Below are 27720 nucleotides of genomic sequence, written 5' to 3' on the forward strand. Positions count from 1 at the left end.
AAAAAAAAAAAAAAAAAAAAAAATCAGTCAATGAATTGCCATAGAAACAGATTAAAATGGAAAAACCACATGATGATCTCAATAAATACAGGATAAGCACTTGGCAAAATTCAGCAAATTAATGATAAAAATTCTTAGCAAACTAGAAATAAGAGAGGATGTCCTCAATCTAATAAAAAGGCTAAGTCTATGGAAAATCTACAGCTAATATCCTTCTTGTTATGGTGAATAATCAAATACTTGCCGTGAGACTAGATGCAAGCAAGGATGTCTACTCTTCCCACTTCTGAAGGTTCTAGCCAGGGTAACACAGGAACAAAAAGAAATAAAAGGCATACACTTCAGAAAGAAAGAAAACTATCCTTTTGCAGTTAAAATAACTGTCAGAATAGAAAAATCCCAAGAAAATCTACCAAAAGTTTACTAGAACTAATGAGGTTAGCAAGGTTTTAGGGTGCAAGGCTGATATACAAACGTCAATGGCATTCTGGCAGGGGAAAACTGGAACTTGAAATTTAAAAATCCAGTATCATGTATAGTATCAGCGAAACGTGAAATACTTAGGGTCCAACTGAACAAACTATGTGCAATACCAGTGAACTGAAAATTCCAAACACTGATGAGAGAATTTCAGTATCTAAATAAATGGAGAGATATACCATGTTTTGATGGATCATTTTTCACTGTTAGAATGTTAATTCTCTGTAAATTGAGTTAAAGATTCAACATAATCTTAATGAAAATCTCAGTAGGTTTTTTTTTTGTAGAAATTGATGAGCTAATAAAAGATAAAGAGTGTAATTGGGTTGTTTATAATGCAAAGGATAAATTCTCTATGATGTGCGTATTTCACCTTGCATGCCTGTATCAAAATCTGTAACCCATAAATATATACATCTACTATGTACCCACAAAAATTAAAAATAAAATAAAGCTTGTATAAACATTTGAAGGATTTGGAATAGCCAAAACAACACTGAAAAAGCTAAACAACCCAGCAATCCCATTACTTTACTGGGTATATATCCAAAGGATAATAAATCGTTCTATTATAAAGACACATGCACACAAATGTTCGTTGCAGCACTGTTTACAATAGCAAAGACCTGGAACCAACCCAAATACCCATCGATGACAGACTAGACAGGGAAAATATGGCACATATACACCATGGAATACTATGCAGCCATAAAAACGATGAGTTCGTGTCCTTTGTAGGGACATGGATAAACCTGGAAACCATCATTCTCAGCAAACTGACAGAAGAACAGAAAATCAAACACCGCATGTTCTCACTCATAGGAGGGTGTTGAACAATGAGAACACATGGACACAGGGAGAGGAACGTCACATACTGAGGTCTGTTGGGGAGGACTAGGGGAGGGACAGCGGGGGATAGGGAGTTGGGGAGGGATAACATGGGGAGAAATGCCAGATAAAGGTGATGGGGATGAAGATATATATGAAAAAGCTAAACAAAGTTTCTCTTTTTTTTTTAAAATATGGAACGCTTCATGAATTTGCGTGTCATCCTTGCACAGGGGCCATGCTAATCTTCTCTGTATCGTTCCAATTTTAGTATATGTGCTGCCGAAGCAAGCACTCTTTTTTTTTGTTTTTGAGACAGAGTCTTGCTGTGTTGCCCAGGCTGGAGTACAGTGGTGCAATTTTTGGCTCATTGCAACCTCCGCCTCCCAGCTTCAAGTCATTCTCATGCCTCATCCTCCCAAGCAGCTGGGACTATAGGCGTGTACCACCGTGCCTGGCTAATTTTTTCTTTAAATTTTTGGTAGAGACGGGGTTTTGCCATGTTGACCAGGCTGGTCTCAAGCTCCTGGCCTCAAGTGATCCGCCAGCCTGGGCCTTCCAACGTGCTGGGATTACAGGTGTGAGCTACCATGCCCAGCCCAAAGTTTCTATTTCAATACTTACTAGAAAGTTTCAGTAAATAAGATAGTGTGGAATTAGAGAAAAGATATGCATTAAGGTTAATGGAACATTTCTTTCTGAGATAATGAAAGTGATGCGGAATTAGTGGTGAGGGCTGCACAACTCTCTGAATATACTAAAACCCACTTACTTGGACACTTTAAAGTGGTGACTTTTATGCTGTGTGAATTACTTCAATTAAAAAAATACATAAAAAATCAATGGAACAGAGTCCAGAAGTAAACCCCCACTGTAGGGTCAACTGTTTTCAATAAAGGTGCCAAAGTAATTCAATGCGGAACCTACAGTCTTTTAAACGAATGGTGCTAAAACAACTGCTTATCCATATGGAGAAAAATAGGTTTTTAAAAACCTCTTATCTCACTCCCTATATATAAATTAACTCAAAATGTATCCAAATGCAAGAGTTAAACCTTCTAGAAAAGAAATCTTTTGGCTGGGCATGGTGGCTCATGCCTATAATTCAAGCACTTTGGGAGGCCAAGGCTGGCGGATCATGAGGTCAGGAGATAGGAGACCACCCTGGCTAACACAGTGAAATCCCATCTCTACTAAAAATATGAAAAAACAAAACAAAAAAAATAGCCAGGCATAGTGGCATGCGCCTGTAGTCCCAGCTACTCGGGAGGCTGAGGCCCAGAGAGTCACTTGAACCTGGGAGGCAGAGGTTGCAGTGAGCCAAGATTGCACCACTGCACTCCAGCCTGGATGACAGAGCAAGACTCCATCTCAAAAAAAAAAAAAAAAAAAAGAAATCTTTTGATAAGACACAAAAAGCACAAATAATAGAAAGAAAACACTAATAAGTTTTGACTTCAAAATTTAAAACACCTGCTCTCAAAAGTCTCAGGTGAGTAAATGAAAAGGCAAATATAGACAGAAAAATTATCTGCAAAATAAAGGACTGTTATCTAAAATACACAAAGAACTCTTACACCGCAAGAAGAAAAATAACTCAATTAAAAGTGGGCAAAACACCTGGGTGCTGTAGTCTTCGCTATTTGGGAAGCTGAGGCAGGAGGACTGAGCCCAGGAGTTAGAGACCAGCCTAGAAACACACAAGACCACGTTTCAAAAAAACCCAAAACCAAACAAACAAAATGGGCAACAGATTTAAACTCACACTTCACCAAAGAGCTGTGAATCTCATGTAAGCACATGAACAGATAGAGGCTCTCTATCATTAATTATTAGGGAAATGCAAATAAAAACCACAAAGAGATACCATTAGCATGGTGAGATTGAAAAGACTGTTAGTACCAAGTGTGGCAAGGTGTAGAGTAACTGAAACTCTCATACATTGCTTCTGGGAATTCAGAATGGTACAGCAGCTCTGGAAAGCAGTTTGACAGTGTCTTATAAAGTCAAACATACATTTACCATACAACCTAGCAATCTCACTTTGGGAAACAGACCCAAGGTAAATGAACTCATATATTCACGTAAAGACCTGTACGTGACTGGAGGTCATCAAGTGAAATAAGCCAAGCATAGAAAGATACTACATGTTCCTGCTCACATGTGGAATCTGAAAAAACCTGACCTCCTAGGAACAGAATGGTGGTCACCCGAGGCTGAGGCAGCCAGGGGGAGTGGGGATGGAGAGAGGCTGGTTAGAGGGCACACATCACAGTCAGATGAGAGGAGTTAAAGAAAAAAACAAAAATGTCCAGAATAGGCAAACATACAGAAACAAAAACAAGTAACTGCCTGGGGCTGGGTGTAGGGTGGTGGATGAAGAGGATGGAAGAAGAGAGAAATAGGGAATGGCTACTAATGGTTATGGAGTTTCTTTAATGGATGATGAAAATGTTCTAAAATTCATCACGGTGATGAATTTTGAGTCACGGCATAGTGCTGATGATGGTAAATGCAGCTCTGCACAACATCCTAAAAAAACCACTGGACTATACATTTTATTTTAATTAATTTTTTTGAGAAGGAGTCTTGCTCTGTCGCCTAGGCTGGAGCGCAGTGGCATGATCTCAGCTCACTGCAACCTCTGCCTCCTGGGTTCAAGTGATTCTCCTGCCTCCTAAGTAGCTGGGATTACAGGTGCACGCCACCATGCTTGGCTAGTTTTTGTATTTTTAGTAGAGATGGGGTTTCACCATGTTGGCCAGGCTGGTCTCAAACTCCTGACCTCAAGTGATCCACCTGCCTTGGCCTCCCAAAGTGCTGGGATTACAGGTGTGAGCCACCACACCTGGCAGATACAAAAGTCTTAGAAAAAGAAATCTAGCTGTTAAAAAAATTTTGTGTTACGTGTAATTCAGTTATGTATACCAGTTTAACAGCCAATAACTAGAAAGAACCCAAATGTCCATTAACTTGAGAATGCTTAAACACACTGAAGTGTACAGATACAATAACATGCATAAATCTCAAACACATCAGCTGCCTGAAAGAAGCCAGACACCACAGACGGCATCCTATATGATTCCATTACGTTCTGGAAAAGGCAAGCCATGGGGGCAGAGCAGAGGCTGCAGGGGCTGCTGCTGGGGAGGGAGACTGACTGCAAAAAGGTCTCAGAAGCTTTCGGGGAGTTGGACAGGACCTGCATCTTGAGTGTGGTGGTGATGACATGAGATATATATTTATCAAAATTTGTTGAACCTTTAAAAAACATGCACTGAACTTTAAACGGTAAATGAGCAAATTTTGTCTATAAATCAAAAAAGCTAAATTATTTTGGGGAAAAGCCCCTCCCAAACATCGGCATTTGAACAAAGTCCTTCAATCTCCAGGATCTGGCTCACTCTTCTGCAGTGTGTTGCTGCTCCAGAAACATTAAGCCTTTTCTTCTTTGCCACATAGGCCCGTCTGTTCCTCTCTTCCTATTTGTGTGAATACAGCTGGAAGTCTCTTCATATTCTTTCTTAGCTTTTTACCCAGGAGCTTAACTCAAGTCTACTTCCAGAGCTACCAGGGAATGAGCAGGGAAGGAACCCCCATGGGAGCTGTGCGTTTCTCCCAAGCCCTGAGGGCTACACGAGGGGGTGAGCCCTGTGGGTTTGTATCCATTGTTTTCACTGGGGCTGCTCCTGGCTGGGGAGGGTGGCAGCTTTGCAGTTCTGCTGTCACTGGGCTCTGTGCGATCCCTTTAGCCTGCCCAGGTTTTATTCTGGACATTTCCATTCCCTCACATAATCTAGCTTTGTTTCTCTAGACTCTTGGCCAAGGTTTTTGGTGTCAGTGTGTTCCTGGGACATGCTGTCCTGAAGTACAATGGAGTCATTTTCTAAAGAACCAGCACACGTGATCTAACAAGACGGATGTGTGCGGGGGAAAATATGGGTCAGAATCTTTGCAATTGGGAACATCTCTGATAGCCCAGGCTGCGTGTCTCCTCCAGGGCCTGGGATGGTGGGCTGTCATTTCATCATAAGCACGCCTCCTAGACCACTCACGCAGCCCAGGAACATGCGCTTCTCCCCCAGCTCCCGACTCTGCATTCGTGGTGAAGCTTGTGGCTACGCCCACCTAAATCTCAGCAAGCAACAGTACTTCCTGGGCATTTTAACCTCTCTGTTTCAGTACTTCCAGCTCCATTGCTATTATTTTACCAATGATTATCTACAAGCCTTTCTTGAACTTTGTGTTATATTTCCTTTCAGTTATCATTTTCTGGTATAAGCAACATTTCCATATGAGTTAGGAATGGCCCCAGAGAGCTGCTTACACCTGACTTGGTAACAGTGAACTGTATGGTATGTGAATTATTTCTCAATAATGTTAAAATAATGCAATGAGCAAATATAAAAACACTGAAATTGTTTCTGTCATAAAGGTAATGGTTAATGGATGAAGATGCCTCTTCATCCTGCCTCTTCACCCCCATTTTCAGCTGTCTAATGCTGTGTCTTCCCAGCTTTTCTGGGCATGTGGCCTTGTCTTACTTGGGGCTATGAACGCCAGGATGAGATTCTGAAATGTGCAGCACAGGCTAAACATCCAGCAAGTGGTCCTGGTTCCCTTCTCTGATCAAGAGAATGCCCTCCTCAGAAGATGTATGCAGCAGAGATTCCTGCACTTAGAAGAACCCAGCAGTGGGAAGGCTGGGATGCCTTTCACTCCTCCAGCTGGGGACCCTGGAGGGGCAGGGGTGCTGCTCAGTGGGGAGCTGGGGCTCATGACCTTGGCAAATGACTCAACCTCAGCCTGGATCTCCTTCTCTGTCCAGTGAGACCCCAGCACTTCCCAGAGAAGGGGAGATCCCCCGGAGCACACTAGTGCCAAGCACAGGTGCAGTGACAGTTGTTCTGAATGAAATCAAACAAACAGGAAGTCATCAACGGTGCTCAAAGTTCATGCTGCAGAGTCTCCTGCCCTCGGAAGAGGCAGTGTGCAACTGTGCGTTCAAAAGGACTGGATTCCAGGCAGCCCCTGGGCGACCTCACTTGACCTCATTGGGGTTTAGGTGCCTCTAAATGGGGACAGAAACTCTTATTTTGCCTCCCTTTCAAGCTTCACCCTAAAGCTCAAGTTAATGGAAGTACACAGAAGTTGTGAAATTTTGTTCTATAAAATGGCAAGCCCCTATCCACTGCCTACGTGGACCCTGACAGAAACTACCCTAGATATTCTCTATAGCTAAACTCGGTGGAGGGCTAAGACTTGATTTCCATTTTCATAAATATACCTTAGTTTTGCACAGAAAAAAAAATTTTTGCCTTGCATGAACACCATTCTCTCCAAACCTGGCACCAGCAAGGATCATGCCTAGAACCTCATGCAGCACCTGTGATTCACCATATATACTTCACCCACCTTCACAGCACCTGCGGGCTTTACCTCTGAGGACACTGAGACAGCACAGGCAACTCCTCCAAAGTCACACTGCTGGTTAAGAGTGAGGCATGAGGCCAGGCGCAGTGGCCCACCCCTGTAATCCCAACATTTGGGAGGCCAACACGGGCAGATCACCTGAGGTCAGGAGTTTGAAGACCAGCCTGGCCAACATGGCAAAACCCCATCTCTACTAAAAATACAAAAATTAGCCAGGCATGGTGGCAGGAGCCTGTAATCCCAGCTACTTTAGAGGCTGAAGCATGAGAATCACTTGAACCCGGGAGGCGGACGTTGCAGTGAGCTGAGATCATGCTACTGCACTCCAGGCTGGGCAACAGAGAAAGGCTCTGTCTCAAAATAAAAAAATAAAAAAAAGAGTATGGCCCTAAACTTGGGTGGTCTCTTGACTCCAGAGTTCAAGCTCCTAACCACCCCCAAAAAACAGCTCCCCTTCCACTGCCTGGGCCCCCACTGCCATGTGCTGACAAAGAAAGCAAATCAAAGGGTTACTCACCTTGAATTGCAAGCAAAGTCCACATAATCTTACTGATATAAATCAAGTCAAGCAGAGGCTTCCAGAGAAACTCACCCTGCTGGCCCCTGATCTTGGACTTCTGAACCTCTAGAACTGTGAGAAAGTTCTGTGGTTCAGGCCACCTGGTCTGCACACTTGGTTGTGGCAGCCCTAGTAAATGAATGCACTGATTGACGCTGCCCTATGACAAATCTGAAAACATTATCCTAAATCAGAGGGGCCAGACACATGGGGCACATGTGACGTGTGTCCACTGATCCAGAACACCCAGCACGGGTAAGGCACAGTGGCAGGAAGGGGGCTAGGGAATGCCAGGGGCTCAGGGGATGGAAGAATGGGAGGGATGCTTAGTGTGGATGGGGTTTCCTTCTTTTGGGGTGAGGAAAACATTCTGGAACTAGACAGAAGTTGTGGTCACATAACATTGTGTACTAAATGATCATGAATCCTTCACTTTTACATGGTTTTCTCTTCTGTTAATTTCATCTCAATAAAAAATCTCTACTTTAAAAGTAAATAAATCTTTTAAAATTGTCCAAACTGGACATGCTGGCACATGCCTGTAGTCCTGGCTACTTGGGGGGTCAAGGTAGGAGGATCGTTTGAGCCTAGGAGTTCGATTCCAGCCTGAGCAACATAGTAAGGCCCTGTCTTTACATTAATTAATTAAATTAAACTTTAAAAGGTGATACAGATAAAATCTACTGTTAGAATATGATCTGTGGAATGCCACAGGAAGGAATATGTTCAGTGTGTCATGAAGAACAGGAAAGAGAAGGAGAATTTTGCTTGTGGGTGACTTGGATACAGCCCCCAACAGAGTTGGGCACTGCCCCTGCTGGGGAGGAGGGTAAAAACCATGCTGGAAAGAGGTGGGAGGAAGAGGTGGGGTGCCTTCCAGGCAAGAAGCATGAGCCAAGGTGTGTGCAGGGACAGGGATTGGGACCCCCTCAGGCCCTGTGGGCTACTGGGAGCCAAAAGACAGGGACTGGGCTGAGGGAAGCCTGGACAGGCTGGGTGCATGTGGCTGCCCTGGGCAGGACCTGTGGCTGGGGCTCCCCATGCTTGCCGAGTTCCCAAAATGCATGTGAAGCTTCAACACTGATGTTCTAGGCCCCTCTCAAGAGAGTTGGATTTAGTAATTTAGGAATTGAGGGCAGGAATCTACATTTCAAATAAAATATAATATTTTTCAAAGCTCCCCAGGTGATTCTGGCGATTAGCCTTTGGGAAAATGACTGATTGTAGAAGGGTCTTTCTGTTTTACAGTGATGCTCTTGAATTACTAATTTTTAGATTAAAGAAGATTCATTATGCTCTGTATGCTGTAAAAACAGAGAAGGGACACTCGTTCATTTTCATAGGTTGTCCTAAAAAAGACTTATGTTTAACCTTCACCTACATGGCAAGTTCAATGAACCAGAAAAGCAAATTTTCCAAGTATTAAAGATTGAACATTGGTATAAACACGTTTTTAAAAGACGCTGTAACTAAGTTACACAAAAAGAAAAACCAAATACATAAAAATGAAGAGAATACAAAAAGCCTCAGGATAACTAACGGGAAGCCCTTCCAAGTTTAGTACATATTCGCCCTTTAAATTTCCCTATCGTTCTATCTAACTATGAGACTGTGGCCTAAATAATACTGAGTATACATTTTCTAAGAGCATTATGTTTTCACTCTCATGATTCAAGGTCGACCAAAGTATAAATATTAAGTAACAGGAATGGCCATTTGAAAAGTGTGGAATAAATTACATTTTTTACTTTCAACACCTGGTGTCACCAGCATAACGCAGTACCCAGCTCTGAGTGCGCCATGCAGTGTAAGGGGGGTCCCTGAACCCGGCAGCAGCCAGGCCTTCACGGGGGACGGAAGCCTGAGGCCCAGGTCACCCTTCCAGGAGTAGCATTTTAACCACACTCCAGACCGCTGCTATTCCCAGGGAACATGCAGGTTTAACGGGTGGTTGTGATGTTTGTTTTAACTTCAAGCACAATGACACAAGGAAAAGACTGCTGTGATACAGACCTGGAATGCTCTCTCTGGAGTATTTCACAGGGGATGGCCGACTTCCCTGCCCAATCTTTGACCCTGTCCCCACTGCACATGTAGCTCTACTCCCAGAATTCACAGTTCATCTTGTTTAAATTGGCTTGGTGATGACCTGCCTAAAATTAAAAATCTAAAATCTCAGGGAAAACCTCGTTCTTTAAAGTAATTTGTGCTCAGATCAGACTTCAAAAAACTGGGAGATTTCAAAAGGAAAGATACAATACTTTAACCATCATGCTGAAGGATCAATGTCACCTCTCAAAAGGGATTAATTGAATTTTAAAGCCTGGTCCAGTCAACCTACCTGACAATGTTAACAGCTTTCATTTGCACATTTGACTCCTGACAGTCAAGGCAAAGTAGTGCTTATGAGACATAACTGAGAAAATAACATCCCTGATATTCCACAACTTTAAAATGTGTTTTGAAACGAGGTCACTGCCTTGTAGCTTTCACAGCAAAGGGATCCTGCAAAAGCCTCTCTGCAGAAGCTGGTTTCTAACCACTCAGGTCCACGACCCCCCTTCCCTCCCCGACTGCTTGAGAAGTGTTTTACATCGATGATGATGAACCTTCTTCTTCCCTACTCAATTCTATCCTGAGTGATCCTCTTCCAGATAGCTTCACTGCTGCTCCCCCTCAAACCTAGAGTGATCTCTCCAAGATGCATGCCTGGCCATGCCCCTGCCTGTCCAGTTGTGGGGACCTCTGTGTGGCAAGCAGCTTCTCACATGGCACCCACCAAGCCCCCACCTGGCATCCCTGTTGCTGTGTGACTCCTGCTCCTTGAGCATGGGTTTAGTGACTCATTGCCAACAAACACAATCCAGAGGAAGTGATGGGATTCGGTTATAAAAAGACTGTGGCTTCTGTCCTGGGGGCTCTCCTCTGCTCTCAGATCCCCCACTGTAAAGGAAGTCAGCTGCCATGTTATGAGCATCTCCATGGAGATGCCACATGGAGAAGAAGTGAGGTCTCCACCAACAGGCAGAAAGGACCAGAGCCTGCCAACTGTCAGGTAAGTGAGCTTGGAACCTCACCACATCAAGCCTGGAGAAGGTTACAGTGTGGCCAGCACCTGAGTGCAGCCTGTGACAGACCCCAAGTCAGAATCACACAGCTAAGCCTCTCTTAGATCCTCAGCCACAGAAACTTTGGGATGATTTTTGTTGTTTTCAGTCACTGATTCATTCCTCAGCAGTGGATAAATTCCAGAGGGCCAATTCAATCCAAATGTCTTCACATGCTCACGAAGACCAGTTGCTGCTCAGCCATGCCTCATGCTGCCTTGTGGTACTTTCGCTGCTTACAAGGTTGCTACTGCCTTTAAGGCCCCTCACTCTTCACTCCTCAGCACCCTGCCTGGCTTGTGCTTCCAGGTTTCCAGGGTGCTCCAAACACCATCCTTCTGGTGCCATGGCCCTCACCATGAGCCCTAGAAGCAGAGCTGACCCTGGGACACTGCAGCCATTTTCCCCTGGCATTGTACCTGCCGAGGTCTCCTCTCCCGAATCACTGGGGGCCCAGGCACCAGGAACTCATGCTTCTCGGCTCTCAGCCCTGGCACCTGGGTGTGCTCAGAGAGTAAACCACTGGTTAGAAGCATCTGCTCAGAGAGTAAACCACTGGTTAGTTGCCAACCTGATGCCCTTCATCCCTGAACACGGTCATGTGTGTTTCCGACAAGGACATCTGATCTCACCACACTACAACCTGTGACATCAGGTCATTAGTATACATGACTAGGTTTATCACCTTCTCGCAGACACTGTTTGAACTTTTTCAACTGTCCTTATAATGTGCTTTACAGGAAAAAGGGTGCAGTGCACAATCCCCATTGCATGTAGCTGTGTCCTTTAGCCTCCTTCCATCTGGAACAATTCCTGCTCGTCTTTGGCATTCACAATCTTTTAAAGATTGCAGATCACTGACTTGGTCGAATATCCCTCAATTTGGTTTTGTCTGATACTGTCTCCTGATTAGACTCAGATGGTGCATCCTGAGCAGGAATCTTTCACAAATGATGCTGTGTTCTTCTCACTGCCTTCTATCAGACACCACATGACTTCAACTTCCTCCATTATTGATGACATTCACCCTGATCACTTAAGGTGGTGACTGCCAGGCTTCTCCACAGAGAAGTTACTCTTTCGCCCTTTAAAGCTGATAAGTATTTTATAAGGAGGGACTTTGAAACCATGCAACATCTCATTCACCATCAAACCTGCCACTCATTCATTTATCTGTATCTGTATGGACTTACGGTTTCCTGTTATATCCAATGCTACCATTATTTCTTTTGATGCTTACATTGTCCCATTTTGGACAGATGGGGTGAATTTCAGCAGGCTTCTCTGTCCCCTTGGCCTGTTTTCCTCATTCTTTCATTGCTTTCTGTTCAAGATGTTCCAGGCTTATCTTGGACTTTCCCTGTCCCAGCCCTGGCATCAGCCCTCTCTCCAAGGAGCTCTTGTTCTCTTGTAGGAAATGGTATTTAGATGCCAAGATCTGAGTACAGAGTGTGCTCACTGCCACTGGGCTGCATCTGTCCACAAGCCCCCAGCCCCAGCAGAATATATACCTGTATCCACATATAAACATACACACACACACACACTTACATTCACTTCTTTACACCTTTACATCTGTAATCACTTTTGTATCTGTCTACATTTATTGAAAACCATGAATTCACAGCAATACACTCAACCTAATGCATACTACAGGATTCGTTCCAGTTTTCTGCATTTCTGTATTCATCACTCTCTTCTCGGACACTGGGAAACCTGGCTCCCACTAGCCTTAATGCAGTTACTTATCTGACTGATCCTTCCATATGTAACTAATTTCTAATCTCAGCTACACCATCTCGCCTCAGGAGAGAAAAAGGCTGATGGAACTCTAGCCATAGTGTTACATTCAAAGGAAGTGGCATGAGGCAGGGCAGCAGGAGAACCAGGGCCCTACTTCCAACTGAATCATGTTCCTTTTCAAAACCTCCCTGGAAGCCCCACACATTTTTGCTTATCTCTCATTCATCATAACTAGGCACATGGGTCACTGAATAACACAGGACCAGTAATTAAGAAACAAGCGACTGGATATTTGGTGGCAATCAGCAATTTCTACCAATCTTACTTTTTATATTTATTGGCCAATATCCTGCTGTCAGGGGTTACTGAAGACCTTGTATTAGTCTGTTCTCATGCTGCTAATAAAGACATATCCAAGACTGGATAATTTATAAAGGAAAGAGGTTTAATTGACTTACATTCATCATAGCTGAGGAGGCCTCAGGAAACTTACAATCATGGCAGAAGGGGGAAGCAAACATGTCCTTCTTCACATGGTGGTGGCATCAAGGAGAAGAATGAGTGCATAGTGAAGGGGCAAGCCCCTTGTAAAACCATGAGATTTCGTGAGAACTGACTATCATAAGAACAGGATGGGGGAAACCACCCCCATGATTCAATTATCTCCACCTGGTCCCTCCCATGACACATAGGAATTATGGGAACTACAATTCAAGATGATCTTTGGCCGGGGACACAGCCAAACCATATCATTTCACCCCTGGCCCCTTCCAAATCTCATGTCTTCACAGTCCAAAACACAATCATGCCATCCCAATAGTCTCCCAAATTCTTAACTCATTCCAGCATTAACTCAAAAGTGCAAGTCCAAAGTCTCACAAAGCAAGTTTCCTCTGCCCATGAGTCCACAAAATCAAAATCAAGTTAGTTACTTCTTACATACAATGAGGGTACAGCCACTGGATAAATAAACCCATTCCAAATGGGAGAAATTAGCCAAAACAAAGGGGCTACAGGCCCCATGCAAGTCTGAAATCCAACAGGGCAGTCATTAAATCTTAAAGTTCCAAAATGATCTCCTTTGACTCCATGTCTCACATCCAGGGAGGTGGGGTCCCATGGCCTTGGGCAGCTCTGTCCCTGTGGCTTTGCAGGGTATAGTCTCCCTCCCAGCTACCTTCATGGACTGGCGTTGAGTTTCTGCTGCTTTTCCAGGTGTGTGGTGCAAGCCTTTGGTGGATCCACTATTCTGGGGTCTGAAGGACCCTCTTTCCACAGCTCTACTAGGTAGTGCCCCAGTGGGGACTCTGTGTGTGGGGCTCCAACCCCACATTTTTCTTTTGCACTGCCCTAGCAGAGGTTCTCCATGAGGGTTCTGCCCTGCAGCAAAATTCTGCCTTGACATCTAGGTGTCTCCATACATCCTCTGAAATCTTAGCAGAGGTTCCCAAACCTCAATTCTTGACCACTGTGCACCCACAGGCTCAACACCACATGTAAGCCACCAAGGTTTGGGGCATGTACTCTCTGAAGCAATGGCCTGAGCTTTATGATGGCCCTTTCTAGCCACAGCTGGTGCTGAAGCAGCTGGAAGGCAGGACACCATGTCCCAAGGCTACATAGCATAAGTGGGCCCTGGGCCTAGCCCACAAAAGCACTTTTTCCTCCTAGGCCTTCAGGCCTGTGATGACAGGGGCTGCTGAGAATGTCTCTGACATACCCTGGAGACATTTTCCCCATTGTCTTGGTGATTAACATTTGGCTCCTTGTTACTCATGCAAATGTCTACAGTGGGCTTGAATTTCTCCCCAGAAAATAGGTTTTTCTTTTCTATCACATTGTCAGGCTGCAAATTTTCCAAACTTTTACACTCTGCTTCCCCTTGAATGCTTTGGTGCTTAGAAACTTCTACCACCAAATACCCCTACATCATCTCTCTGTAGTTCAAAGTTCCACAGATCTCTAGGGCAGGGGCAAAATGCTGCCCGTCTCTTTACTAAAGCATAACACAGTAACCTTTGCTCCAGTTCCCAACAAGTTCCAAAGTGGCTTCCACACTGTTGGGTATCCTTATGGCAGCTCTCTGTGGTATGGACTTACTGTATTAGTCCATTCTCATGCTGCTAATAAAGACATACCTGACACTGGGTAATTTATCAAGGAAAGAGATTTAAATTGACTCATGTTTGCATGGCTGAGGAGGCCTCAGGAAACTTACAATCTTGGCAGAAGGGGAAGCAAACATGTCCTTTTTCACACATGGTGGCATCAAAGAGAAGAATGAGTGCCTGGTGAAGGGGGAAGCCTCTTATAAAGCCATCAGATTTCATGAGAACTAACTCACTATCACAAGAACAGGATGGGGGGGAACTACCATCATGATTCAATTATCTCCACCTGCCCTCCCACGACACATGGGGTTCAAGATGAGATTTGAGTGTGACACGGCCAAATTATATCAAACCTCAAATGCATCTCGGGAAGCAGTCTGAATCCTTAGCCATCTCTAGGTTTATGAAATCCCAAGGAATGTCATCTTAAGTGCAAACAAACTCTTAGGCTTAAATGCCTGCTCCGATAATGTATCACTACTTACTTGTTCATCTAAGAATTCCATTGGCCTCCCTGAGAGATTGCTGAGTCTCCAAGAAAACGACCTCCCATGAGGACAGTTTATAGCCCTTGAGCTGTGTGAAAACACAGTGCCAGAACGGATCAAAGCTTCAGTCCAAAACACCATGGCATTAAAGAGACAGGGGAGCAGAGAGCAGTGACAACAGTCCTAGCCCTTTGCCAATCCAAAGGAAAGAAAGAAGAAAAAAAGGAAAGATAACAGTGTTGAGGAGGATAACCTCAGATACATGGGAACTGGCACGTGAGAAGCATCCTTTTGTAAGTAGGGAGATTTATTTTGCAAAGTCCCCCAGCAGGCAAGCCTTGGCAATACATTTCAGATGAACTCATCCAAAGTGATGCTGTGTCTTTGCAAGGAAAACTCAAAGGGCTGTATTTAATGCAAAGATATTATGGTTTTTCTAGTGATAATATAGAAATGCCATTCTCTGATATTGTTCTAATATCCTTCAGAACACAGATGTATATTCTCTGCAGCAGAAGAAAGTGGTATGGGCAGAGCACACACTTTTTTTTTTTTTTTTTTTTTTTGTAGATACAGGGTCTCATTTGGCCAGCCTGGTTTCAAGCTTCAGGCCTCAAGTGATTCTGCTGTTCCAGCCTCCAAAAGTGCTGGGACTACACGCATGAGCCACCACACCTGGCCCAGAGCACGCACCTTAGAACTAGATGTGCTTCATTTCAAAGTCAGGTAAAGCCCTGCCATCTTTTAGCTGTGTGATCTTGTTCAGGGTGTTTCATCTCAGTTCCAACTCCCAACAAATGGAGATAATAATGCCCACCTCAAACACTGATATATGGAGATAATGTACGTTTATACACATTTGGCCCACACGTGATTTCAATAACTCTTAGTCCCTCTGAGAGAAGGATAAATTACAGAATTAACATAAGGACTAAATAATAGAATATATCACAGATATAATAAATGTTTTCCTTCTTTAACTTACTCAAACATACAAAAAGCCATACATTAGTTATTTTGTATGGTTGACTGGTGTTCTCTATTATGAAATTTAACCTTTTATGTGCAGGAAAAACCTGTATAAGCCCTTCTTTGCATTAGTCAGCACAGTATACTAAAAATGGCATAGGACATGCATGTTCCCACATTAGTATTCAAAACAGCCAGGGGGTGGAAGCAACCCAAGTGTCCACTAACAAAAGAAGGGATAAACAAAATGTGGTGTATACACACAATAGAATATTACAGAGCCTTGAAAAGGCTGAAAGGAAGGAAATTCTGATCCATCCTACAACATAGATGAACCCTGAGAACATTATGCAAAGCAAAATAAGCCAGCCCGCAAAAAGACAAATACCATATGATTCCACTTCTATGATGTACCTAGAGTAGTAAAATTCATAGAGACAGGAAACAGAAAGATGATTACCAGGAGCTGAGGGAGGGGTAAAACGAAGAGTTATTTAACTGATACAGAGTTTTAGTTCTACAAGAAGATGTTCTGGAGGTTGGTTGCACAACAATGTGAATATACTTAATACTACTCAACTGTACACTTAAAAATAGTTAAGATGGTAAAAATTAATGTGTTTTTCATGTTTAAAACATTATTTATTTTTGGAGACAGGATCTTGCTATGTTGCCCAGGCTGGGGTGCAGTGGTACTCACAGGGGGATCACAGTGCACTGTGGCCTCTGACTCCTTGCCTCAGGGATCCTCCTGCCTCAGCCTCCTGAGTAGCTGGGACTACAGGTGTACATCACCACACCAGGATGAAAAACATTTTTCAGATGACGTAAGCTTTGCATAACAACGCAGAGTCCTCATACTGATTAACGATGAACTGTGCTGCAGGTAGATTTACGTAGTTTGCTGCCCAGAGCTGAATCTGTATCCAGCTTCAGGATGTACTCTAGAACCTACTTTCCTGAATAAATATCTGGGGTTTATTAGGATACAACTGCTAAAGGAAAAAACAGAACTTGACATCTTTTGCTATATAATAGCATTTTTTGCTAATACCCCCTTGGAGAAGCATAGGGTATTAATGCTGGAAAAAGTTTAGAAAGTGTATTTTAAAGTTGAAGAGCATGAAAGCTATACTTCAACTAAACTAAATGATTTTTCTGAGACCATATAGGTAGCAATCACAAGAAGAGTGGGAGAGAAGCGGCATCTCCCAGCTTCCTCTACAATCCTCTTGACACCCACAGTCCACTGAACTTAGCTCTCCGCAAGTCCTTACCTTTGAACTGCACTGTTTACTGCGCTGCCACCAGGGGGCAGCAGGTGAATTAGTCTGGTATTCAAAAACCCCTGGACTAAAGGCCCAATACTCTTCCATTACCCCTTCCCTGATCCCATTAAATATATGTGACTTCACTGAAATGGTCTCAATAAGCCAGAAGTTTAAAAGAGACCCATACATATTTTTAAAACAAAACAAAGACTTGAGTCCAATGGATGTAATATCCTTACTAATCCTTTACTGTTAATGATTTATTCTAATCCCAACAGATGTAATAGTCAATTAATATGTTAGTTTTCTTACTTGTTTGTCTTGAGAGATGGAGTCTCACTGTTTCCCAAGCTGGTCTCAATCTCCTGGGCTCAAGCAATCCATCCACCGTAGCCTCCTAAAGTGCTAGGATTACAGGTGACGACCACTGCACCTGGCCTATATGTCAGTTTTAAACCAAAAATGACTCGACCACAGGATCAACAAGCAAAAAACAAATAAACCCATTAAAAATGGGCAAAGGACATGAACAGACACTTCTCAAAAGAAGATACACAAGTGGCCAACAAACATTGCAAAAAAAGCTCATCTTCACTAATCAGAGAAATGAAAATCAAAACCACAATGAGATACCATCTCATACCCCTCACGATGGCATTATCGAAAAGTCAAAAACAAACAAACAAACAAAAAAAAAAACAGATGCTGGTGGGGCTATGGAGAAAAGGGAATAATTATACACTGTTTGTGGGAATGTAAATTAGTTCAACTGCTGTGGAAAGCAGTTTGGAGTTTTCAGAGAACTTAAAACAGAGCTACCCAGCAATCCCATTCCTGGGTATATATCCAAAGGAAAATAGATCATTCTACCAAAAGGACACAGGCAATCATATGTTCATTGCTGCACTATTCACAACAGCAAAGACATTGAATCAAAGTAGGTGCCCATCAACAGTGGCCTATATTAAGAAAATGTAGCATATATACACCATGGACTACTACACAGCCATAAAAAAGGAAGAAATCATGTCCTTTGCAGCAACATGGCTGCAGCTGGAGGCCATAAGCTTAAGTAAATTAAAGCAGGAACAGAAAGCCTGGCCAAGCATGGTGGCTCACACCTGTAATCCTAATAATTTTTGGGAGGCTGAGATGGGTGTGATCATTTGAGGTCAGGAGTTTGAAACCAGCCTGGCCAACATGGCAACACTCCATCACTACTAAAAAATACAAAAATTAGTCGGGCATGGTAGTGCATGCCTGTGGTCCTAGCTACTTGGGAGGCTGAAGCAGGAGAATTGCTTGAGCCCAGGAAACAAAGGTTGCAGTAAGCTGAGATCACACCACTGCACTCCTGCATGACAGAGCAAGACTCAGTTGAAAAAAAGAGAGAAAGAGAGAGAGAGAGAGGGAGGGAGGGAGGGAGGGAGGGAGGGAGGGAAGAGGGAAGGAAGGAAGGAAAGAAGGAAGAAGGAAGAAGGAAGGAAGGTAGGTAGGTTGGTCAGTCAAATACCACATGTTCTCACTTAAAAGTGGGAGGTAAACAGAGTGCACACATGGACATAGACCTGGGAGCAAGAGACACTGAGGATACTAGAGCGGGGAGTCGGAGAGAGGGAGGTAGGCAGGGGTGAAAATGACCCACTGAGAACTGTGCCACTACCTGGGTACAATACGCTCTGTAAAGAACCTGCACAGGTACTTCCTGTAACTAAAATAAAAGCTGAAATAATAAAAGGAAATAACATAACTGTTTCCTCCAGAATATCACATCATAATAAATCAATCACACTTACATGTTAAAAAAAAAAAAAAAATGAAAAAAAAAGACAGATACCTTGGGAGGCCGAGGCAAGCAGAACAGGTAAGGAGACTGAGACTACCCTGGCCAACATGGTGAAACCCCATCTCTACTAAAAATATAAAAAATTAGCTGGGCCTGGTGGTGCACACCTGTAATCGCAGCTACTAGAGAGGCTGAGGCAGGGGAATAGCTTGAACCTGGGAGGCGGAGGTTGCAGTGAGCTGAGATCAAGTCACTGTACTCCAGCCTGGCAACAGAGCGAGACTCCATCTCAAAAAGAAGAAAAAAAGAGAGAAAGAGAGAGAAATCTATCCCATTTCTTTGACACTGGGAACCAAATCTTCCCAGCACGTGGCCTCTGAGGCTTCAGCCACAGCAACCTCAAAAGCCCATCTGATGTCTGCCCTCAGTCTTCCTTTGTCAGTTCAGCTTTTCCTTTGTGATGTCCCTATATTAGAAAGGAAGGTCTGTCAATATCAATAGGTCAAACACTCCAGCAACTTTTCAGAAGGAATATCAGGGAAGTTCAAGTCACAAAATAAAACCGATATGCTACTGTTCTTCCAAGTAGATGACAGGAACCGCCATTCTGTGTTTTTCAAATACTACCACCAACTGGAAGCCCAAACCACAGCAGTCAATGGATGAGGCTTGATTTTACAAAAGGACCTCCCTCAGCAATGACCTGTGTACCCAGAGACCTTCCCAGTTTCATCACAAGGGAGGAGTGAGAGATGACAAACAACATTAACAGTGGCATTTTAGTAACTAACCCAGGAGTCAACTCCAGACTTTCAACTAAGAGTGACCAGAGACTATTGTTCCTAAATCAAAGAGATAGATGCATGATTTTTGTTTCAAAAATTTCAAATCGTTTTCTTCCTTGAGCTCACCATGTTTTAATAAGGAAAAAGGTATTCAAATGCAAGCTTTGACTACTGCTACAGACACATTAAAGGAGCCCATTTAAAAAAAAAAAAAAAAAAAAAAAAAAAAACTATGATGGGGCCAGGTGCAGTGGCTCTTGCCTGTAATCCCAGCACTATGCGATGCTGAGGCAGGCAGATCAAGAGGTCAGGAGTTCAAGACCAGCCTGGCCAATATGGTGAAACCCGATCTCTACTAAAAATACAAAAATGAGCTGGGTATGGTGATGCGTGCCTGTAGTCCCAGCTACTCAGGAAGCTGAGGCAAGAGAATTGCTTGAACCTGAAGGCAGAGGTTGCAGTGAGCTAAGATTGCACCACTGCACTTCAGCCTGGGGAACAGAGGAAGACTCTGTCTCCAAAAAAAAGAAAGAAAAACAAAACCTATAATGGGATCAGCGCAGGCAACATTGCAAGACCCCATCTCTATAAAAAATTTAAAAATTAGCAGGGTGTGGTGGTGCATATCTGTGGTCCCAGCTACTTGGGAGGCTGAGGCAAGAGGATCACTTGAGCCCAGGAGGTCAAGGCTGCAGTGAGCTGTGATTGTGCCACTGCACTTCAGCCTGGGCAACACAGTGAGACCCTGTCTAAAAAACAAACAGCAACTCCAGTGGTGTTCACTGCAGCTAAAGGGCATTCAAACAAATTACTCTCTGCTGATATCCAGTTTGTTCTCATGTAGTCAACTATTCACCGACCAATCCACTCTAGCATAACACTGATGGCAAAAGCAAACATGGCACACCTAGTCACTAATGGTCAAACGGGAATGAGATGCATATAACAAATGGATCTTGCATTGCAAAGTGCACTGTGAATTCAGATATTATTTTGTAATAGTTTGCCAAATATAATCTCTCAATTAGTGAGATTTAGAATGACTCTTACAATATTCTGGCTTTATTTTATTTTTTTTATTTTTCAGTATAGTTACCATATTTCAATGTAAAAAGTCATCAGAAAACCAGTATTTATTTTGATAATGGGTATATAACATAAATTTAATCCAATAACTTATAAAAATAACTTATTAAAAACAAATTTTTATAATTTCAAAAACCTAATAAAAATAGAAGTAACACATCTATTAGGATGGCTCAAACGAAGAAACACCAAACTGATAACATGAGGTGCCAAGAAGGATGTGAAGCAACTGGAACTCTCACCATTGTGGGTGAGAATGTAAAACAGTACAGAACTGTGGAAAGTTTCCTATAAAATTAAATCTAGAAGTTTCTCACAAAATTATAACCCAGCAATTGCACTTCTAGGAATTTACCCTAGAAAGATGAAAGATGACTTGTATACAGAAGCTGTATTCAAAATCACCAAAAACTGTAAATAATCTAAATGGCCCTCAACTGTGAGTGGATACACATGCTGCAGTACATCTAGACAATGGTGAGAAGAAAGGATACACAAACAGAGGAACCTCAAAGGCACTGTCAGAGTGAAAAGTCAGCCAGCCTCAAAGGTTGCACATTATATCATTCCACTTATATGACATTCTGGAAAAGGCAAAACATACGAGGATGAAGAACAAATCAAGGCTGTCAGGGTTTGAGGAGGGGAAGGGTTGGACTACAGAGGGGCAGAATGAGGGAGGGTTTGTTTTTTTCCCTAGCTTTTTGGTGATGGGACTACTCTGTATACCATTGGTGATGGCCAGTACGAGAATCCACACATTTTAAAGCTATCCACATTGCACAAACAAGCTGGCTTTACTGTATGTAACTTAATAATAATGAATGAAAGCATGAGAGCATGCAACTACTCTAAAATAGTCAAAAATGAAAGGTAAAAGAATAAGAACACTCTGAATCTAATTAATGCCTGGCATACAAAATTATTTTTAAGAGATAAGAGATGCATATACCAAATATAATAGATGGAATTTTAAAATTCCAACTTGAATAAACCAACTGCACAAGCGTTGTTTTAGAAAAACAGGCCAGGCACAGTGGCTCACACCTGTAATCCCAGCACTTTGGGAGGCCGAGGCGGGTGGATCACCTGAGGCAGGAGTTTAAGACCAGCCTGGCCAACATGGTGAAACCCTGTCTCTATTAAAAATACAAAAATTAGCTGGACGTGGTGGCAGGTACCTGTAGTCCCAGCTGAGGCTAAGGCAGGAGAATCGCTTGAACCCGAGAGGTGAAGGTTGCAATGAGCCAGGATCATGCCATTGCACTCCAGCTTGGGTAACAGAGCAAGATGCCATCTCAAAAAAAGAAAGAAAAAAAGAAAGGAAATCAAAATACAGTATTAAAAGATATTAAGGAATAATTTTTCATTGTTGGGTAGAATTATATTTATGTTAAAAAACCTCAAAATTCATGCTAAAATATTTGGGGATGAAATGACATGATTTCTGGCATTTGCATCAAAATTCTCTAGAAACAAGCAAATAAACAAAACTCCAAAACACAAAGGGAGGAGGGCACTCAGAACAAGCATGGCAAAGCCAGTATGCTGTGGTCATCTCTGATCCCGGGTGGGGGACACACGAGGGTTACTATACTTTTGAGTATGTCTGGAAATGTTCACAGTAAAATTCTGAAAAGGAAAAAAAGGGAGGAAGGGGAGAAGGAAAAGAGGGAGGGCGGTAGGGAGGAAAGAAGGGTTCATCAACTAGGATGTGTCTCTGTCTCTGCAGGAACCAAGTTGGAGGCCAATTTGTACCTAATTGTTATGCATTAAGGGTGGGAATGATATTTTCACTTGCCTTTCTTCACCAGGGGTTCGCTATTTATGCAGGCACAACTAAAATACAGAAGGGAAAGACAGGAAAGGGAAATAGATGTTTTCTAAGAGAGCCCTGATCACTAAGTTGACTCTGAAAACCATTCATTTGATGGGGAGATACTGGCCTCTGTGCGTCCATAGAGAATGGCCGAACACCAAGTGTACTTCTCTTTCTTCCCACGGTGGCAGCCACCTTCACCTCTACAGCTCTAATCCCGAACACTGCCAATGGAGAGAGAGCCTCCCTGGACACAAGTTTACAGATATCCTGCCAATTTTGTTTTTATTCTACATAATAAAAGCAACTACTTATGCCACCACTACACTGAAACCCGAGGGTCCGGAATGTGTCACATTTGCGTAAGGTATCTGCCAGTTAGCCCAGATGGAAAGTGACAGAGAGGTTTAAGAAACATAGTGAGAAGCAGGTGACCGAGCTTCTGGAAAGCTCCCATGGTCAGTATATTCGCAGTTACATCCCAGCTGATCTCAAGCCCTAGAACCCTGGTACCACTGGCTTAGCTGTGAGTCTACTTGACTTCTGCTGTAAAAGATCTTGCTGTTCACCATTCTTCCTAAAATTATCGCGTTAACTGTGACTTAGAACTTCATAAATGTTCCCTGCAATGCCGTCGAACGATTCTTTTTTCATTTATGAGGTACTCTAATTTCCTCTTAAAAGTTTTTAAGCTTTTATAATCTGGAACTAACTTTGCAGAAAACCAAATCAAGGGAGGAAGAGTAATTCAAAGCAGGCAGTTATGATTATTTTCAATAACGGCTCAAAGAACACTTTTCAAAACTCATTTAATGCTGGTAAGTTTATAAAACCATCATGAGATGTAAAAATATTTTCATTAACTTACCTGCGTCATACTCCCAAGTACATATGACACAGCAAGAAGAGGTAATTAACACTCAAAAGCTTGGAAAGTAGATGTGGCAATTTGAAAAATGGACAAGAACACAGCATCACATGAGGAGTTTTCCCACTTACACTCTTTCTTACTCTAATTTACTTTGGCCTGACTCAGAACATCAATAATCTCGGCTAACTGGAAGTAAGTTCTTTCTTCCTGGGTGCCCACTGTGTGAAAAGAATGATGGCAGACTTCAAATGAGGAAGACGTGCTTCTCACCCAATCAGAGCTCACAGCCCAGCAGTGTTTAGGCTAGTATGCAAAATAATTAATTATGCAAAACAAAATAACATGAAATTCCAGTAAGTAAAAGAGCAGTCACAGCACCACCACCCTCAGGGTGCAGAGGCAGGAGTGCCTGCTGCTGTGGGGAGAGGAGGGCCTAGGAGTTGTGGGGCTTAGCAGCTCAGTCTCCCCCACTTTCTCCTGTGTTTGTCTTGCCCCTCTCATCCTCCCCCAAGGCAAACACAGGATCCAGAATTCCTCTTCCCCAAGGCAGGTCACAGGAACCAGAACCCCTTTCCCCAAAGCCAGTCATAAAACCTAAAAACACTAGTCTTTCTCCAGGCTTTCTGTATAACAGCTGGCCATAAAGAACTTGGACAGGAAGGGCGCGGTGGCTCAAGCCTGTAATCCCAGCACTTTGGGAGGCCGAGGCGGGTGGATCACGAGGTCAAGAGATCGAGACCATCCTGGTCAACATGGTGAAACCCCGTCTAAAAATACAAAAACATTAGCTGGGCATGGTGGTGCATGCCTGTAATCCCAGCTACTCAGGAGGCTGAGGCGGGAGAATTGCCTGAACCCAGGAGGCGGAGGTTGCGGTGAGCCGAGATTGCGCCATTGCACTCCAGCCTGGATAACATGAGTGAAACTCTGTCTCAAAAAAAATAACTTAGACAATGAGGATGTTCTAAAGAACTTGGTCCTGCCCCATGCCTGGAAGGAATGTCACAACAGAGAGGCCAAGAAGAACCTGAGGAGACAGGCCTTGCGGGGCTTCCCCACTCAGCCTATTTCCATCAGCTCACACCCTTTTTTCCAATCGCATTTCCATACGGCGGTCAGTGCTTCTTCAAACCTAAGCAAAAACTAGAGAGTTCCTCTGGGTCTTTGGGCCTTCATTCTGAAAGTCCTGTGTCATGCATGATTGAACATACGTGCTTTGCTTTTCTATTGTTAATCTTTGTAATGGGGTGTCAGCCATGACCCTTATGATGGGGTAGACAGGGATCACCTCCTTTCCGCCCCTACAGAGTGAATCAAAGAAGGTTCTGAGCACCATTCTGCTGATGGAATTCATGCATGGAACCCATGTCTCCTGTCAGCCCAAAGCCCCTCCCTTCAGCGCTGAGGAAGGAGGGACCTGCCAGGTCTAGACCTGACGGGCCCGCCTCAGTGTAGAAGAACAGCAGCAGCACACCTTGGGGATGACTGGCACCTGGTCTTATCTACCAAAAATGCCTGAGGATCTGCTCTGATCCTGTGATGGCTGCTGCATCACAAAGTGATGCTGATGGAACAAAGGCCCCCGCAAACTTGTCCATGTCCTAATCCCCAGAACCTTTGACTATGGCACCTCACATAGCAAAGGGACACTTTGCAGATGTCATTGATTAGGGAAGCTGAGATGAGAACATCCTGGGTAATCCACAGGGGCCCTGAATCCAATGGCAAATATCCCTATGAGAAAAAGAAGAGAAGATGGACACCCAGGAGGAGGCCATGTGAAGACGGAAGCAGAGCCGGGAGCTGTGCAGCCACTTGCCAAGGAATGTCGGCAGCTGCCAGAAGCCGAAAAAGGTAGGGAAAGACTTTCCATGCAGCCTCTGGAGGGAGGGCAGCCCTGACAGCAGCCTGATTTCTGGTTTTGGACTCTGTGAGCCAAGAATAAATTTTTGTTGTCTTAAGCCTCCCAGTTTGTGGTGATTTGCTATGGAAGCCCTAGTAAATGAACACTGTTACTAAGTAACACTTCTGTGTCAAGTCAGGATAGCAAAGGCTGCCTTGGCTTAGGCTGAGTCTGACAGCCACGGTTCCCAAGTGACGGAATAACTGCCAGGGGAAGCCATGGAATCTGCACCCTGTAGATCTGACAGGTAAGATATTCTCAAGACAGTAGGATCTCATTTCAACCTGCCCAAAGAAACTGTTTCACCTGTTGGCCCAGTCCACAGTTACAAGACTAAAGGCAAAAGGAACTACATGTATTAATAAAAACCGAGGTCTCGTTGATTAAGTGGTTCCCATAGGGTGAGATGGCAATTCTGACCCTGAGACACACCCAGACGTACTGAACAAGTAGGCAAATGAGGCACAGGCAATGGGAGCGGGTTTCTCACTGTTGAAGTGGGAGGTGAGAGACAAACAGGGAAAAGGTGAGAATGATCCATGGGCAACAGATTAGAGCTGGAGACAGCAGTGTGGACTCACAGAAACAGATGGCTCCATGCAGAAGTATTTACTGATGTGTGTGTATGCACAAGTCAGTACACACATAGACATTTCCTTGCTGCATCAGCTGAGAGGACCTAAAAGCAATGCCACTGCAGTAGAAATGAGCATACCAGCATCCAGCTTGTGGTTTCTAATACCATCTCCAACAGAGGGGAGCAGAGCTCCCTAGAGAAATGGCTGAACCTAAGACTGGAGCAGGGAATACACAAGATGAATCTAGGGCATCTAGCAATACCGGAAAGCAAGGAAGTGCTCAAAAATAAACAAACATAGCAGCCCACAATGACGGGGCAAGTCGAAGGGACCCAGGAGACAACAGAAAAGGCTCCCAAAGGCCAAAGCAGGAACAACTGGAGAACAAAATAAGGAGTGCTGGATTACAACCCAACCTAAAGCATAAAGTAAGTATCTGTGAGTCCATAATGATATAACTGGATGAGTAAATAAATGCAAGAAAACAGATAAACTCCCTGCACAGAAGAATTCCAAATAACATATGTAGATACTTTCCCCTTAAGGAGATGAAGCATAAATAACTCCTCCCTCCAGAAGCACAGGCTGCTCACTGTGACTTCCTTTCAAATCACAATATGAAGAGAGGGGGAAAGTGTGACTTTATGGTGGAAAAACCTGCCAATCACTATTTCAGTCAGGTAGTCAAGGTCAAAAGCAAAAGACAGAAGTCACATACCCAGCACGTAGGCTTGATATGACGTAACGCAAACAGCACTTTACCTCTGTGGTCTTCCTTCCAATTCCCATACCCCTGTGGCAGTGACTGTGTGGTGAGGCCTAAAGCAAAGCATCAATTATGCCACGGTTGTTTTGAACTGAGATTTGTGGAGCGGAAGAAAGAGGTATGGATATAAGTTCTATGGCATCAAGCAAAAATGCTGTAGTCCAGAAACAGACTTGGATGTTATCAGAATGAGCTCATGAAATATTTTAGTTTGAACAGTGGTTTTCCCTATCTCTGTCTATTGAAATGGCTTAAAAACAACTCCCAATCCAACAGCAATGAGCACCCTATTAGATCCAGATTATGGTCTATGTACCATTTTTCACTTTAAAACAGCTAACCAGGGCTCCTTGGAAAAACAGCTGATTCCAGAATTGGGGCAATAAATCTGACTGCAACTTCCTCTTACTGTTGGAACTTCAAAACTTATGCTGACCTGCAGAACCCTCTGCCTCGCTCCCTCTCCAGTCCCATCTACTCCCTGCCAAGGACTCAGCCACACTCACCTTCTTTTGTCTCCTTAAATCTGTGGTTGGCAGAATAATGGCCACCCAAAGATGTTCATATCCTAACCCCTGGAAACTATCTGTTACCTCCGATGGCAAAAGAGACTCCACAGATGTAAGCCCCTTGAGATGCAGAGATTAATCTGGATTACCCAAGTGGGTGCAATCTAACCAATTGAGGAATACACAAAACTGGAAAACCTGTTCTGGATCAGATCCGACAGATGTGATGACAAAAATGGTCAGAGAAGGGCAATGTTGTTAGATTTGAATATGGGGAATAGGGACAATAAACCAAGAAATGCAGATGGCCTCTGGCAGCTGCAAAAGCAAGAAAATAGATTCTCTGTAGAGCCTCCAGACAGCTGTTATTATACACATCTTTTTACTTAAAAAGCCCAAAATCACCCAGCTAGTAAGTGGCAGTGCCAGGATGAGAAGCCAGGCAGTCTGACACACAAATATTAGCATATAGGTTAGGGTGCCCCATATAACAGAAATTCCAGCACCTTTTTCATCTATTAACATGATACTGGCCGGGCGCGGTGGCTCACGCCTGTAATCCCAGCACTTTGGGAGGCCGAGGCGGGTGGATCACGAGGTCAACAGATCGAGACCATCCTGGTCAACA

At 43.6% G+C, this 27720-nt stretch overlaps 1 protein-coding gene and 1 non-coding gene across 3 annotated transcripts in view; both read right to left on the bottom strand.

Moving 5' to 3' along the window:
* Positions 1–27720, bottom strand: part of GGACT (gamma-glutamylamine cyclotransferase) — a 57153-nt gene that overhangs the window by 22292 nt on the left and 7141 nt on the right. The window lies entirely within an intron of this gene.
* LOC116528922 lies at positions 1497–1603 on the bottom strand. Its single transcript, XR_004259281.1, has one exon. It is a non-coding gene; the product is annotated as a U6 spliceosomal RNA (small nuclear RNA).

This window comes from Sapajus apella, unplaced genomic scaffold (assembly GCF_009761245.1).
Source record: "Sapajus apella isolate SASKATOON/1434 unplaced genomic scaffold, GSC_monkey_1.0 scaffold60, whole genome shotgun sequence".
NCBI lineage: Eukaryota > Metazoa > Chordata > Mammalia > Primates > Cebidae > Sapajus > Sapajus apella.